Source organism: Ptychodera flava, chromosome 2 (assembly GCF_041260155.1).
Source record: "Ptychodera flava strain L36383 chromosome 2, AS_Pfla_20210202, whole genome shotgun sequence".
NCBI classification, from domain to species: domain Eukaryota; kingdom Metazoa; phylum Hemichordata; class Enteropneusta; family Ptychoderidae; genus Ptychodera; species Ptychodera flava.
The window spans coordinates 30,245,462-30,259,623 of record NC_091929.1 but is presented as its reverse complement, the minus strand read 5'-3'; the positions used below and the strand labels follow the sequence as shown (position 1 = coordinate 30,259,623).

Below are 14,162 nucleotides of genomic sequence, written 5' to 3'. Positions count from 1 at the left end.
AACCAACTTCAAGATAGAATATTGCCATCGATTTTAAAATAAAATGTTTAAAAGATGTTACAAAAGACAATTCCATTTCTACTTCAGAGACAGCTGGCAAATGTCTCATCCTTCCACAGTATTCTGACTATCTTCATTCTCAGGATAGAGTGTCCATATCTTGATCACAATTTCAATCCCCATTTGTAGTGCATACTTTTTTCAAGCTCAGCTTGTATGATGGCTAAGAGAGTAATTCAAAATTCAAAACTTATCCAGCTCAAGTATGGTACAGTGAATGTACTGTTTGGTTTACATAAAAAAAATACCATTCACTTTCTGAAGCACTGGAAAACAAGTCCAAACTAGTAGATGTTTGAATTTTGAATTTTGAATTCTAAATTTTTTAATTTTTTTTTTCTGAAGTAAGAGTGTGGTCTCATATATATAGGCTGAGTATTTGTTAACTTTACATGGTGACAAAAATTAACATTCACCCTTTGAGATATTTGAAAACGAGTTCAAATTGGTAGACATTTGAATTTGAATTTAAAATTTTGAATTCTGAAAGTTTTTACAGAATTTTTTTGCAAAGTTAGAGTGCCATAACCCAAAAAAAGGAGGCTTGTCATACAGTATGAGTATACTGTCAGCACTACACACTGATAAATTCTACATTCACTCTCTTTGGTATCGGATAAGCAAGTCAAAACTGGTAGCCATTTTGATTTTTGAATTCTTAATTTGAATTTTGAAATCTGCATTTTGAAATCTGCATTTTGAAGCCGTCATACAGTTGTAACCTCCTTATCACTACCAGTAGAGTTACATCAACTTAATCAGACACACACACACACAGCAGTTCAATGCAGTAAAATTTATAAAAGGGTGAAAATCGGTGAAATTTCAATTTCTGTTGTTAACCCCACACAATGACAGCCATTGAGAAGATCGTTATTGATAACCCTGCCATGAGAAGCTGTTAGAGTGGCAGAAGTGCGTTACAGTCTTGAAATAGGCTTTGAAGTGTCAGTTCTCTTTAGTCACTGATAATGTGTGTCATCCAAGACAGGGACTGTTTAAACTGATCAACTGGAAGTACAACCTGATGGTCTGGATTACACTTAATCCTGATTTAGACAAAGCTGATATACTGTCCGTACCTAGAGTAGGTTAATTTCATTGCATGCACAATCCAGCTGATTTTAGTCTAGAATCCAGCCTTGGTTTTCAGACTTGAAGACATTATGGCTTCTCAGAGCCTCAAACTCATTTCTAAATTCATAAATAAAACCCTATCCTTTTTTGTCAAAATTTCTTTGAAAACTGAAATTTCATGGAACATAAAACATTTGTGGTGTAGAGTCAACAACAGGTTTCAGTTAATTTAAATTTCTGAAGTACCAGTTATTGTTGAAATATTTGTGAAATTTTTCAACAAAATGAAAACACCATAAACACTGAAATTGAATTCTAGAAACACCAACAGAAATGACAAACTTTCCTCAAATTAAAACATATCAAAATTTGTTTGTATTTTCCCAACACAAAAAGGCCTGATATTTTGAGTTTAAATTTCATATAACTTAGAAACTTTCATAGAATATAAACATCACAAATAACCATTATAATGGATCCATAGGTTCACTATAGCATAACTGGACAAAAATCTTCAAAATTACAGCATTCATTTTCTGTGAATCTGTGCCCTTGTTCTTTGATGTAAGATAAAATGCAACTGGGTTAAAGCAGAAAAGGAGAAAAATGAAAAGTATACAACGCTTTCTTGCAGTACAAATATTTTACATCAAACACAGAAACGATACACTGTACACTGAAATGGTTTGGCACAACCTGTGAATGCAATGTTGTAATTACCGCAGTGAAAACTCTGACAATGAAAGCCCATGGCAACGGTGAAAAACCTGGAAGGTATGCGGCCCTGCATTAATCAACATCGAAGGTGCAATTGTAACACACATTCATTCCTGGAAATTAGAAAATTCCAAAGCAGAGAAGGGATTGCAAAAAAATTGCAGTGGCAACAAAGTGGATGGCTTCAAAGCCGAGTAAAAGGATACGGCTGAGCTGGATAGAGTCAGGAGCTGTCTTCTGCCTGATTTCCGTCAACGGCACCCAATGTTACTCGACGTCATACAGCATTTGTGTGACCAGTGAAAATTTACATACACTGACTACATCAGCTGACCAACCGCTGCTCTTCAAATCCAGGTGAGGTGGCAGTATATTTTGTTTTTGCTCCTGCCTACGACCTGGATGAATCTTGTGACAAGCTTGACATGCATAAAAATGTATGCAACCTCTTTCAGCTATGACGCAACCCCTGGGTTATACTTCCATCACACAGTCAATATACGCTAATATCAGGAAATTTTATCATTTACTGCACAAGGTCAACCGTGGTCACCATGGCAACCAAACAGAAAATAATCCATCCAATTACTAATGGTAATTATTCCATGAAATTTGAAAATAATAGGCATTAAGTCTCACAGCTGAACTATCATATCACAATATTTTAGTTCATTTTTTACATATTTTTGTATTTTTACTGAGTGAATATCGCTGGATCTGCAGGTTAGGGATTTGAAAGACTCAGGTTATTTTGTATGTAGGATTATGTCTCATCATAAACATCAATTTTCATGGGCTTCACCACCTGAAACACGTGACCACAGTGGCAAAGGCCTTCTTAATTTGATGATGGAACCCTCCCCTGCTCTAACAAATGATGCATCCATCTCTCTTTAAGAAGGGCTGTAACCCAGAGAATGCTAAAGCTGTATCAATCAGCCTACTCCGGCGACATCATCGACCAAGAAGTTTGGGGTTTTTTGCCAAAACTCGAGACTATTGTGCCAAGGCAAGTGCTGGTTTATACTGCACATCTTGAAGTACTCAATATGCAGCTCGTGTATCTCCCCACTGAAGTCCCACTGAACCAGCAGAAACGAGCAACCGAGGCATGTGACATCACTTCAGTTGCCATGGCGAATCCTCACTGCTACGGGTGCGTCTCTTACTTTCTCTCTTCCACAGCAATGATCAGACCTGAGTCATAAAATGCACAATGCGACTCACTGTCTACCAAGAAATTGAAACTCTTCAGATTAAGATTCATGTCAACCCTAGACAACGGGAAGTTTAGCATTGACAAAGAAAGAAAGCACTGGTTACTCTTCTGTATGAAAAATTCGCATGGGCCAGTGACATCTATTTTGTCTGTTTGCAAACATCCAGGTAGGCTACCTTTTTAGATATTTTAAGAATGCATTTATATTGTTCACATTTCATTATCATGTTTCAGGCAGATGAATTGACTAGCATGCAACATCAATAATTACGTTGACAGCCAATGTACAAAGTGCCAAGGGCAATTTTTGCTATCATTGCTCACTACCAAGTCTGTCATCTTTACAATCGACAAAGTTCTGATCAATGTGTTCAGTTTATGAGCTTCCGTATGCTTTGAATAAATCTTTAGAGTGTTGCACTTTCACGAACTGGGACTGCAAAAATCACCAGAAATTTAATTGCAGCAATTCAGAATCGCAGGGCTGGACCACCTAGTCTCTTGTTTCTTTTCACAGAAAGACTCCCAAGAATAGTGAAATTGCAGAAATTGTGATTCCAAACGCTCAAACACAACTTTTTAATTTCAGCCCACTGACGCCTTTGAAACACATCTCCAAAAGGTTCTTTTTATGGATCAAATTAAACTACAGTAACAAGTGTCTTGAACCAAGTACTTATCTGCCAACTTGCATGTCGAAATGCGACTCCCTTTACAGACAAATGCCTATAATTAATTGATTCAGAAATCTACTGTTAGGTTGCCAGTTCTTGATTAATATACTACCAACTCCTGATCAAGATACCGGTACTATCAATTTCTGTCACTAAGTATGACCATGATATCCCATGATGCTTCAGGAAATATACTGTTTCAGCAAAAAATTCGGTAAATTCTCTATTGGATTTGAACTCTCAACACATGACACCAAGTCACCTTGGCAAAAGTGATGTTTTTCAATTTGATAATAGTTTATCTCACAGTCAGAAATATCAAATGGTTGTTCCCAAAAGCCTACAGTACTACTCATGTTCACAACACTAGGCAAAAGCATTCTAGATTTCCAGCAATCTCAAGCTTGAATCGAAAACTGAAAAAGAATAGAACACCACTATGCAGCTGTATAACAGTGACTCAGCACCAATAAGGCTGAGGGATAAAGTTGCGCCCGAAGGCCATGCGCTAACGAAGTGCACATCAAGCATCACTATAAGAGAACTTGTTACTGATTCTAAATTTCCCATCAACCAACGCTGATTCCCCAGCTACAATAGCTATCATGATAACACTACATACATAAAGTGTTTTCCTATTGAACCGCATGTTGAGAGAACACAGCGTACATTTCCACTTCTGGTCCATTCCTTCACGCATGGCGTAGCAGCCAATAGAATGGTCACACTGCAAAACAAGCTTAGCACGTTTCCTTGATGAGATGGGGTGAACGACCTGCTCAGTGAAAGTACAGACTCTGATCCTTTCATATTTCATCGTATAAAATACTAGTAGGTGAGCAGCCATTAATGCTGTTCCATCAACTCAAATTCAGCTAGGCCATTTTGAGGGAAAAAAATTGATAGAAATCTCCATGGCCTGAAGCTTACATGTGCAAAGGGAAAGAGATAAATGAGGTTATTCTGGTTCCTGACACTACTGTAACATAGAAAGATAGTGGAAAACACATCTAAGTGCAATTCTCTTCAAAGATGCTTTCAGTTGAGGTGGCTTTCCACACATGTTGGAAATGGGACATTAATCTTTGATGTTGCTGACACGTATTTGAGACAGACTGTGTTTACCCTGTTGTAAAATTTTCATGGATGAAGATTCACATCTGTTGTCATGGCGACACCTGTGCCATCTTGATGTGACACAAGAGTTTCAATCATTATTGTGTTGAGTACATGTACCTCTTCGTCTTTGATTGCTGTTGTGTGCACTTTTGAAGAAAAATGTCACAAACATTATTATTATTTATTCCATCTCCTGCAATGACTTACTGATAGCTTGTTTGTCAATTGCAAGTTCTTCTTTTATTCTACCAAGACAAGTTGAAACAAAATTCATTTAGCTTTTAAACACAGTGTACATATCTGTAAAATGTACTGTTATTGTTTATATTTAAATTCAAGTCCTGACCAGAACTGATTTGTCGACAATAAGAAAATGAATGTGCAGGCTTATTTGACGAGCTGAAAAGTGTGCTTTGGGGAGTACCATAGAACAAGAAACTGTACTGTACATTACAAACAAAAATAGTAAACAAATCACCAAAACTTATACCTACTGGCCCTTCAATATGAGGCAGATGTCACATAATGTGGCAAGATGTGCTCACACTTTTGGAAGTTACCTGCATCACTTTATGGTTTTATGACCATAAGTCAATCTATCATCCATTTTAGTTTTGTCTCCATGATCTTGTTCTGGCACACTGTCTAAGGTTCAAGTAAATGATGTGAATATTACTGGTATATACTGTTGCTTAATATCTTTGAGTACTCAAATATAAGCAACCAATACACCATCTGTTTTCACTGTTTAAGGTAGAATGCACCTTGTGGACAGATATTCGGACTCCCAAACTTTTTCAATTCTTTTCTGATATACCACGTGTAGGGGTTCATTTTAAAGCTCTTGGAGTATGAAAACTTTTCATCGGCTTAGTTTTTCGAAATTCGAAAATTTTATTTTTGTCCATACAGTTAACATAGGGATGGCGGCCATTTTGAATTTCAAATATCGGTAAATCTTGAGTTATTTGTTTCTCTAGTGCCAAAATTTGCGCGGTGACCCCCAATTTTTCTTCTTAATTTTGAAAGTAAATGGTTGATAGATTCCTTGAGAAGCTTGAGCAAAAGTTTAAGTCCTATACTTTCGAGGCGCGAACTACCTTAAATAGCTCCTCAAATCCTTTTGATTTCTCAAAATATTATCAGGAGATGAACTCACAAAGAGCAGCACCTTCATTTCTGCAGGAGAGATTTCAATATGCCATTGATGATGTATACGTGTGTGATAGAGATAAATGCATTATAACTATCCTAGCTCACAAATCTTAGGCACATTCACAGCAAGAAGGATCAAGTTTCTGGGCAGGATCCATCTTACGGCACGTTGCTCGCCTTGCTGACCTTTTCCATACCCTCAGTACCTTCTTATTGTGTCACTCAGCTTTAAAGTGTCAATCAGCGGTGTTGAAGGTACCCACACACTGTTTCTAAAATACTTAGAGGTGTTGAATTTGCAAACAAACAGCCTGTTTCCATGGTATCAAGTAAGAAGAAGACACGTTCGGAAGAAATGTCGCGAAAGTGTCAGAGGTCAAAATGTCTGTATTCATGCAGACATGAAAGAAACTCGTTCAACGATGCTGTACATGCTGTACATGGAGAAACTGCAATTCTTGACTGCATTTTGAAATGTGCTTCAAATTTTGTTCATTCTGCGTTTTATTGAATTGCTACATTAGTAGCCTAAAATTGCAACAGAAGATGCAAATTTGCAGTGACCTGTACATAGAAAATTTTCACAGTTGACCACATAACTTTGTAGAACATTTGCAAGCACTCAAACCTCCTAAATGACTTTGAGTGACATGGTTTCCTGTCACTTTTTTACCATGGTGTATAACAAACTAGACATAGGTTACATATGCCATACTTATAGATACATCTTTTTGCATTTACAAATCAGTATGAACTGCAACTTGATATGCAATCCATAAATCAGCCTAATGTAACACACAGTATTATTGGTTAGATGCTCATAAACATTTTCTGTCTCCCATTGGAATTGGACTATTTTTTTTTAACAATTCTAATATATCACCTTCCCATGATGTAAATTCTGTCAAATCAGGTGATTTCCCTCGTGAAAAGTATTTCAAAGAATAACTCTTTCTTTATAAGATTTACGGGCTCTAAGAATATCAAGTTTTATTACCCAGAGGTGTTGGGAGGTTTTCATTAGACAGAAAATTTAAAGACTGCAATCGTACCGGAGAATATAGATTGAAAAATGCATTTTTCTCTTTTCGTTGTGAAATGGTAACTAAATTGCAAGCATACAGTATTATTTATTTCAAAAATATCATGAGTAGTATATTGGACAGCATTATTATTCATATACCTGGTAGAGTAATTTATTGGAAATCTTGCATTTCTTGAGCATAAAGCAGGGATACATTCTATTACAATGTTACAGTATGAAATAACTTTTTGTTAATTAAAGGCAGACTGCACCTCAGGCAGAGTTATTCGGACTCACAAATTTTTATATTTCTTTTCTGATCTACCACTTATGGGGCTCCTTTTAAATCTCTAAAAGTAAGAAAAATTTTCATATTCTTAGTTTTTCAACAATCTAACATTTTATTTTTCTCCATAGAATTAGCACATACATAACAGCCATTTTGGATTTAAAATGTAGGTAAATGTGAAGTAAATTGTTTCTCTAGTACTGAACTTTGCATGTTGACCCCTGATTTCTATTCTTGATAATAATATGAGTTTAAGGTTTAGTTGAAATAAGTCTGAGCAAAAGTTCAAGTCTTTCACCCTTCGAGGCGCATTCTACCTCAATAGGACTTTATAATTTTTTGCTGTCCAATACTCTGCACAACTCCTCATCTAATCCATTTATCCTGAAGCAAAAGACTCCTCCAAGATTTCTAATTTTGATGTTATCCTCAGTGAACCCATTTATCCTTGTTTTCAATACTCATCCAAACCATCTATTGTGAGGCTTCACACTCACCCACCTATCTACACAGAGGCAAACAACTCATTAAGGAGAGCCATTCCTGATATTATCTTAATCAAACACGTTTAATGTGGTTCCCAACCATCATCCAAATCATCTATTCTAAAACTAAACACTCATCCAATCCATCTACGCTGAAGTCAAACTCTCATCTTGCCTGCTGTATTCCTGATTTCAAGATTTCAGAATTTATCAAAAGCATGATACATGCATACTTAAGGTTGTAAAAACTTTCATCAAAGCAATGGAATCTGAAGTTAAAATAGTGTGCACCCTGAAAGTGAAAGACTTAAACCTTCTCTCAAACTTTCTTAAATCAAACTTTCAATTATGCTCTTACCAAATCAAGAATAGAATATCAAGGATCACCGTGCAAAGTTTGGAATTGGAGAAACAAATTACCTATATTTAAAATACAAAATGGCTGCCATCCATGTGTATTGGGCAAAGAAAATTTTTGATTCTCAAAAAAAAATAAGACCGTAATTTTTTGTTATCAAAGAGCTTTAAAGTTAATGCCTTCTATCACGTTGTATTTTCTATCATATTGTTATTTTCTATGTATCAGCAGGCATGAGGGAATTTCACAGTTGGAAAAGAGCATGTTACTTTTTATTTGTCGAACACCAACACATTGTAGCTTTCATCAGCTTTCATAGTGAGAGATACCCACTGACCGATTACTTCTTGATGGACTTCATCAATGAAGCTGAGAAAAACACATTTGCTAAGATCTTGTGGATGATGCATAGAAGGCCTTGATTTCATTGAGCTTTAAGAAACGTGCTTGATGGTGTATTTGGCGGAAAGATAGAGAACTCTTGAATAGCTTACTTTTGGTATCATTCATGTGTAAGAAGCTAAATTCCAGAACTACGATATTATATTCTCCTTTTCCCCAACTTCATTTCCTGACGAACTATCAAATCCAAAAGCTTTATATTTGTTCATAAATCTTATCAGGCTATACCATCACAGGCATGTACGCAGGATATGCGTGAATGCGTCGTCTTTTTTTATTACGTAAATAAAAGAAGCTAAAAATATAAAAATATGTAACATTATGCCCGGGGCACTTTGTACGGTCTACTGAAATTTCTCTATCACTAGCATTTTTTCAGAAATATTGATACTGATATTTTTCCTTGAAGAACTACAAAGTCCCTGGTTTTAAAAGAATGTGAGAGAGGTGCTAGGACATGTCTTGCCAATAGGTTATTTCGTAAAAAATCCAAGGAAAATGACAAATCATTGTACTTTTTAGAATCAGTATATACATTCAGTATATCAGAATATTAGTATCTATGGCATACCGGTATACTGTGTACATGAATATGCTGGTACTAACGTACACACATGGTTTAATATGACGTTCTGAAATAACAGATGTGATAACTGTGACAAACATCCATTCCTTCTCATAGAAGAAAAGGAGTGTTGACTATTGATGTCATAAGATATACAATACATGTATCAGCTTTGAAGAAAGTTGTGAACCTTGCAGAAAGTGAACACACTAGATTCAGGATTCTATTCAGAGCAAAACTTTGAATACATAATTAAATTTCAACAAAGGAGCAATGCAGAAATGAGCAGAATTGTCTGTCATATGTCATAGTCACGATTCACGTTTTACAAATTTCCTAAATCAATCTAATGAGCTGATTTGTCTTTTTCCCATTTCAACATGAATTTGTCAAAAGTCCTTATTTTACAAGCATTAGCGCTTTCTCATTCTAAGGTTTAAACTACACGAATAAGACGTCAGCAGCTTTTATTACCCGGACAAAAAAAATTTCTAAATAGTCCAAACGTGACTCGGGGCATTTTGTGTGCTTTTATCAAAATTACTTTTAATATGATGCTTCAAAAGCATGGGGTATTCGCTATTATAGAAAGTAGGGCTGGTTTCCTGTGACTTGTAAATTACATTCAAAAGGGACAAAGTCACTGGATGTCTTTGGGGCAGCATTTTTGTCAAATTTGTACAACTTTACAAACCGGTAAGATGGGATAGAATACCGAAACCTTCAGAAAGCCTGGCCAGCGAAGCGCATGTTCACCATCTCTCACAGACAAAACTATTGAAGGAAAATCCTGGAAACAGCTGCACCATCAAACTACAAGCAAAACCTTCAAGTATAGTGATGTGTGTTTTGACATTATATTGCATAGCTGCGAATACACTTGTGGTGCTGTGGCATATTGATCACACTCAGGTCAGGGGTCATCACAACAGAGTGCATTGGGAAGTGGAATAAGAAATTAAAATGAACATTAAAACAAAATTGTGAAAACAACCATCAAAAGTTACTGTGATATTTATACTGGCATTTCAAATTCCATCAAAGCTTAGGTCCACATTCCCTTTTAGATTAATCATTTAATAAATGCATGATACTACAAAACATCTCACTGACGAAAAAATCAGTACATTGTTAATCTGACAGTGGTATTTACAATCATGGATGGAAGTAAAAACAACTTATACACCGTTTAGAGGTTAATGGCAGTTACGCGTAGACTATAGGGAACCTGTACATGTGTACACACTCCCTTATAGAGCCATGACATGTGGATTGTCTTTAAATTAAATTGCAAAGAAGAGTTGGCAATTTCATGGATAGAATATTTGCTGCTCTGCTATAAAGCTTTACCCCTATATCAAACAATGAATGTTGCACCAGTGTCCATGTAGACCAAAACTCAATACATTATTGAATGTTCTTTTGAGTATGTGTACTCCATGTCATATATTTGCATCATCAAAGCAGAATCACAAATGATATTTTGACTTCAGAGGGAGTGATACCACTAGAAACAACAGCAAATTCACAGGGTTACTATACTTTGGTCACTATCACATAGATACACAGAGGCTTTTGCTTTATACTGTTCAGTCTGTGTTTAGCGTCGACAGTTAAGTGTGTAATTTCTGCACTTTTGATATTTTTTCCTAGACAGGGTTACAGCTTGAAATGTAAAATTTGCACAATTGCGAAGGTGAGGAAACAACTGCTTTAATATTGATTGTAAATGGCATTTGATGTTGATATTTGCATATAACTTGGGATTTTAACCATGCTATGCACCTCTTAATGTAGATTCAGGTCAATGAGTTCAGGAAATGGGTTTAGAGTTGAGGAATTCTGTCTTTTCAGACTAATCAAGATGCATACAATTTGCACCTGAATCTTCTTCTGCACATATTGAGCCTTTGAGTGTTGTAATTTTTTCCCTCCAAAATTTTAGTGCAACATTTTACCAATTTTTGTGATTTTTTCTGTAATTTTTTTGATAATTTTGGACCAAACAGACATCATTTTTTATTGGCTACAGTTTTTGATCAAAATTTGATAAAATCTGAACAAAAATTCATTGGTTATATTTTGTCAAGGCGGCAGAAATTGACTTCGGCACTCAAATGGTTAAGTGTGCACTGGCATAATGCAGACAGAATATCTATCGGGTTAATACCTCCTTTGACACATTTTCGCAGCTTTCACAGCTTTGTGAAAAAAAATTGTCTGGCAAGACATACACAGGTGAAATGATGTGCGTGTAGAATTCACACCCAGCAGCATTTTGCTGTTTATTCAGCTGATCACCTTGGGTTCTAATCACCATTGCACAAGGGGACCTGGTGTGACAAGGGGACCTGGTGTGACAAGGAAAGCAACCCTGAAGGAAAAGCATACAGAGATACAAGCACTCTTCCTTGTGTGATATGCCTTTCAGCTAAAATAATTAAATTTTAAATCTTCTCCATTCTGACAATTCTACGCCTACAACAATATTTTCTTAATAGTATCAAATTTAGTGGCTGCTATTTGAAACAAAGAAATAATTAAAAATGTCCCGCCTTTAGCAATGCCAATAATATATAAACAACCTACAGTAAAAATAATGAGTGGCTACTTTTTGAAAATGCGTAGTTATGGTACATTTTATCAATCAGAGGCTGTCAAGAGTAGCCTACAATACATGTATACATGAGTGTATACAAAATGTATACTCACAGGTAGGCATAGGATAAATGACTTGGGCTGAAACAATGACCTAAGATTATTGGAGGGTACATGTATGTAGACGTAACTCAAGTTGAAAAATACATGTAATGGTCTTAAACATTTAGCGCACACATTTGCTCGGGCACTGAAAATTTGCATGTTCTGAAAGTTTGGTTATGTAATTTTTATGCCTTTCCAAAGATCACCTGATCTATAAGTATGTAATGTAAATACAGTATTTCACACCTCCCGTAGAGGGGCAGGTGTTTATCAGCTACATCTGAAAGCAAAATGACCAATTTGATAAAAATCTCTATGGAAAACAAAGGATTAACACCATGTAAATACTCAATGTCAATAACCACTAATGTGAGGACATGGTTGAGAACTGCAATGAGAGGCAGCCTCTGTTTGACACCATTTTGATTGTTTTCAGTGAATATGTTGCACTATCCCTACTTTGAACATGACTAGGGATCCACCATCTCCTGTTGTGCAGTCTTGTCCAGTACAACTTGCAGTGTCTTACCTGGTGCCAGGCTTGGCGGCAAAACTAATCGGTCTGAGGTTAACCATATATCGCAGATTTTGCCAGTTGTTTAAAGTTTTTGGTCTATTTATATTGTGAACACCTCTGATGAAGTTGTTCAAATGGATAACATGTGAACAAGGTGGAGGAGAGGGGGGGAGTTAGGAGGGACACAAATTCATTGGCCCTATATGACAGCAACATAGAACTGGCCAAAAATCCATTCCAGAGATACATGCTATGTACTTTAGTCTACTGAGAACATATTGAAGACAACCAGGTGAATGTGGTTGGAAAAATAAAAAATATATACCGATTTGGACAGGGATTAAAGCATATTTCAGTGGTATTTCACACAATATGGTTTTGTTTACACCAGTCCGAATAAATTTCAGGTTTCATCAAAATTAATAGCAAATTATCATCATCAACATGAATTCTTCATACATGTATCACAGAAGTACACAATAAAACGTGTTCATTAATTAAAAATGTGGATACAAGAATACTTCAAGTTCAACTGGCACAAACAGGTACAGTATGTTGTTGCTAGGTATGTTGTGGATAGACTTTTAATGATTTAGCAACCCCCGTATCGACTTAAAACTCTTGAAATTTTGATAAACTTGTACAGAAAATACTCTTTGCCTACAGCAGGGATTTTGTCAGTAATGAAATGACAAACACGTAATATTACTCAAAAAACTTTTGAGTCATTTTCCAGCCATAATTTAACACACAACCTAGCAGCCAATGCAAATGTAGCACTTCTATTATTTTTCAAGAAAAATTAATTTTTTTATTCTTGATACTCCGTATAATTCACAGACAACACTAATCCAGAAGAGTCAGAACTTTGGTGACAATGTGACTTGAAAATACTTCATCCGTTCGCAATACCAAAATATACACAGAGGAATATTTTCCCCAAAATAATTACATGTACAAATTTCACCAAAATTTGAATAATTTGGAACAAGTTCATTGAGGAAGCTCAGATCTATATTTTAACCCTTTCACCCCCAGTTCCCTGTATACAGGTCCAACTTTACCATAGAAAACAATGGATTTGGGACAAACCATGGTGGTGAAAGGGTTAAAGCCTATCAGACAGCAATTTCTGGGTAGATTTTTTTTAAAGAGGAGTGAAAAAATTTCTCTTAAATGTAGTTATTAAAATTTCATGCTTATTTGAAATATCACTAGCAATCTATAAATAAAATTCAGAAGCTACTGTACCAGCAGTATTAACCCTTTAACCCCCAGTTCCCTGTATACAGGTCCAACTTTACCTTAGAAAACAATGGATTTGGGACAAACCATGGTGGTGAAAGGGTTAAAGAAGAGGTTAACATGTTTTGATTGAAAATGACAACATAAGACCTCAACATGTTGCATACACAAATTTCATCATTGTTTGAACATATCCAAGTGAGGTCATCCAAAGGGACTTTAAATCAAAATGTGAAAGTTTTCAGAAATGCTCTTTCAGAGAAGTGAAAATTTAACTGGGAACAGTGGAAGAGACAATCAACCTGTCTGGTTATGAAGCTAAAATTAAAATCTGTAAATGATATACTGGTACTGTCAAGGGATGAACAAGGGATGTAAAAAATTTTGGTTACATGAAGTGAAAATAGAAGTATAGGTGCTCACAAATAGTGTATGAGGATATTAAATTTGTGCAAAATGTCCTGATTTTTTTCACTGAACTAATAATTTTCACAGCTGGCAAATTTTACCTGACAGCAAGCTGTTTTTGCCGCCTTTCGCTCTTTTCTGAAAA

At 35.8% G+C, this 14,162-nt stretch overlaps 1 protein-coding gene across 13 annotated transcripts in view; it reads right to left on the bottom strand.

Annotated features, from left to right (window-relative positions):
- The window catches only part of LOC139118772 (diacylglycerol kinase zeta-like), a 182,828-nt gene that overhangs the window by 73,133 nt on the left and 95,533 nt on the right, over positions 1–14,162 (bottom strand). The window contains exon 1 of one of the 13 annotated variants that reach the window (XM_070682267.1): positions 2,061–2,349. The exons of the other annotated variants lie outside the window; for them this stretch is intronic. The gene's annotated coding sequence lies outside the window, so the exon portion shown is untranslated. Of the gene's footprint in view, positions 1–2,060; positions 2,350–14,162 lie in introns of those variants that run through there. 13 annotated transcript variants of the gene reach the window in all.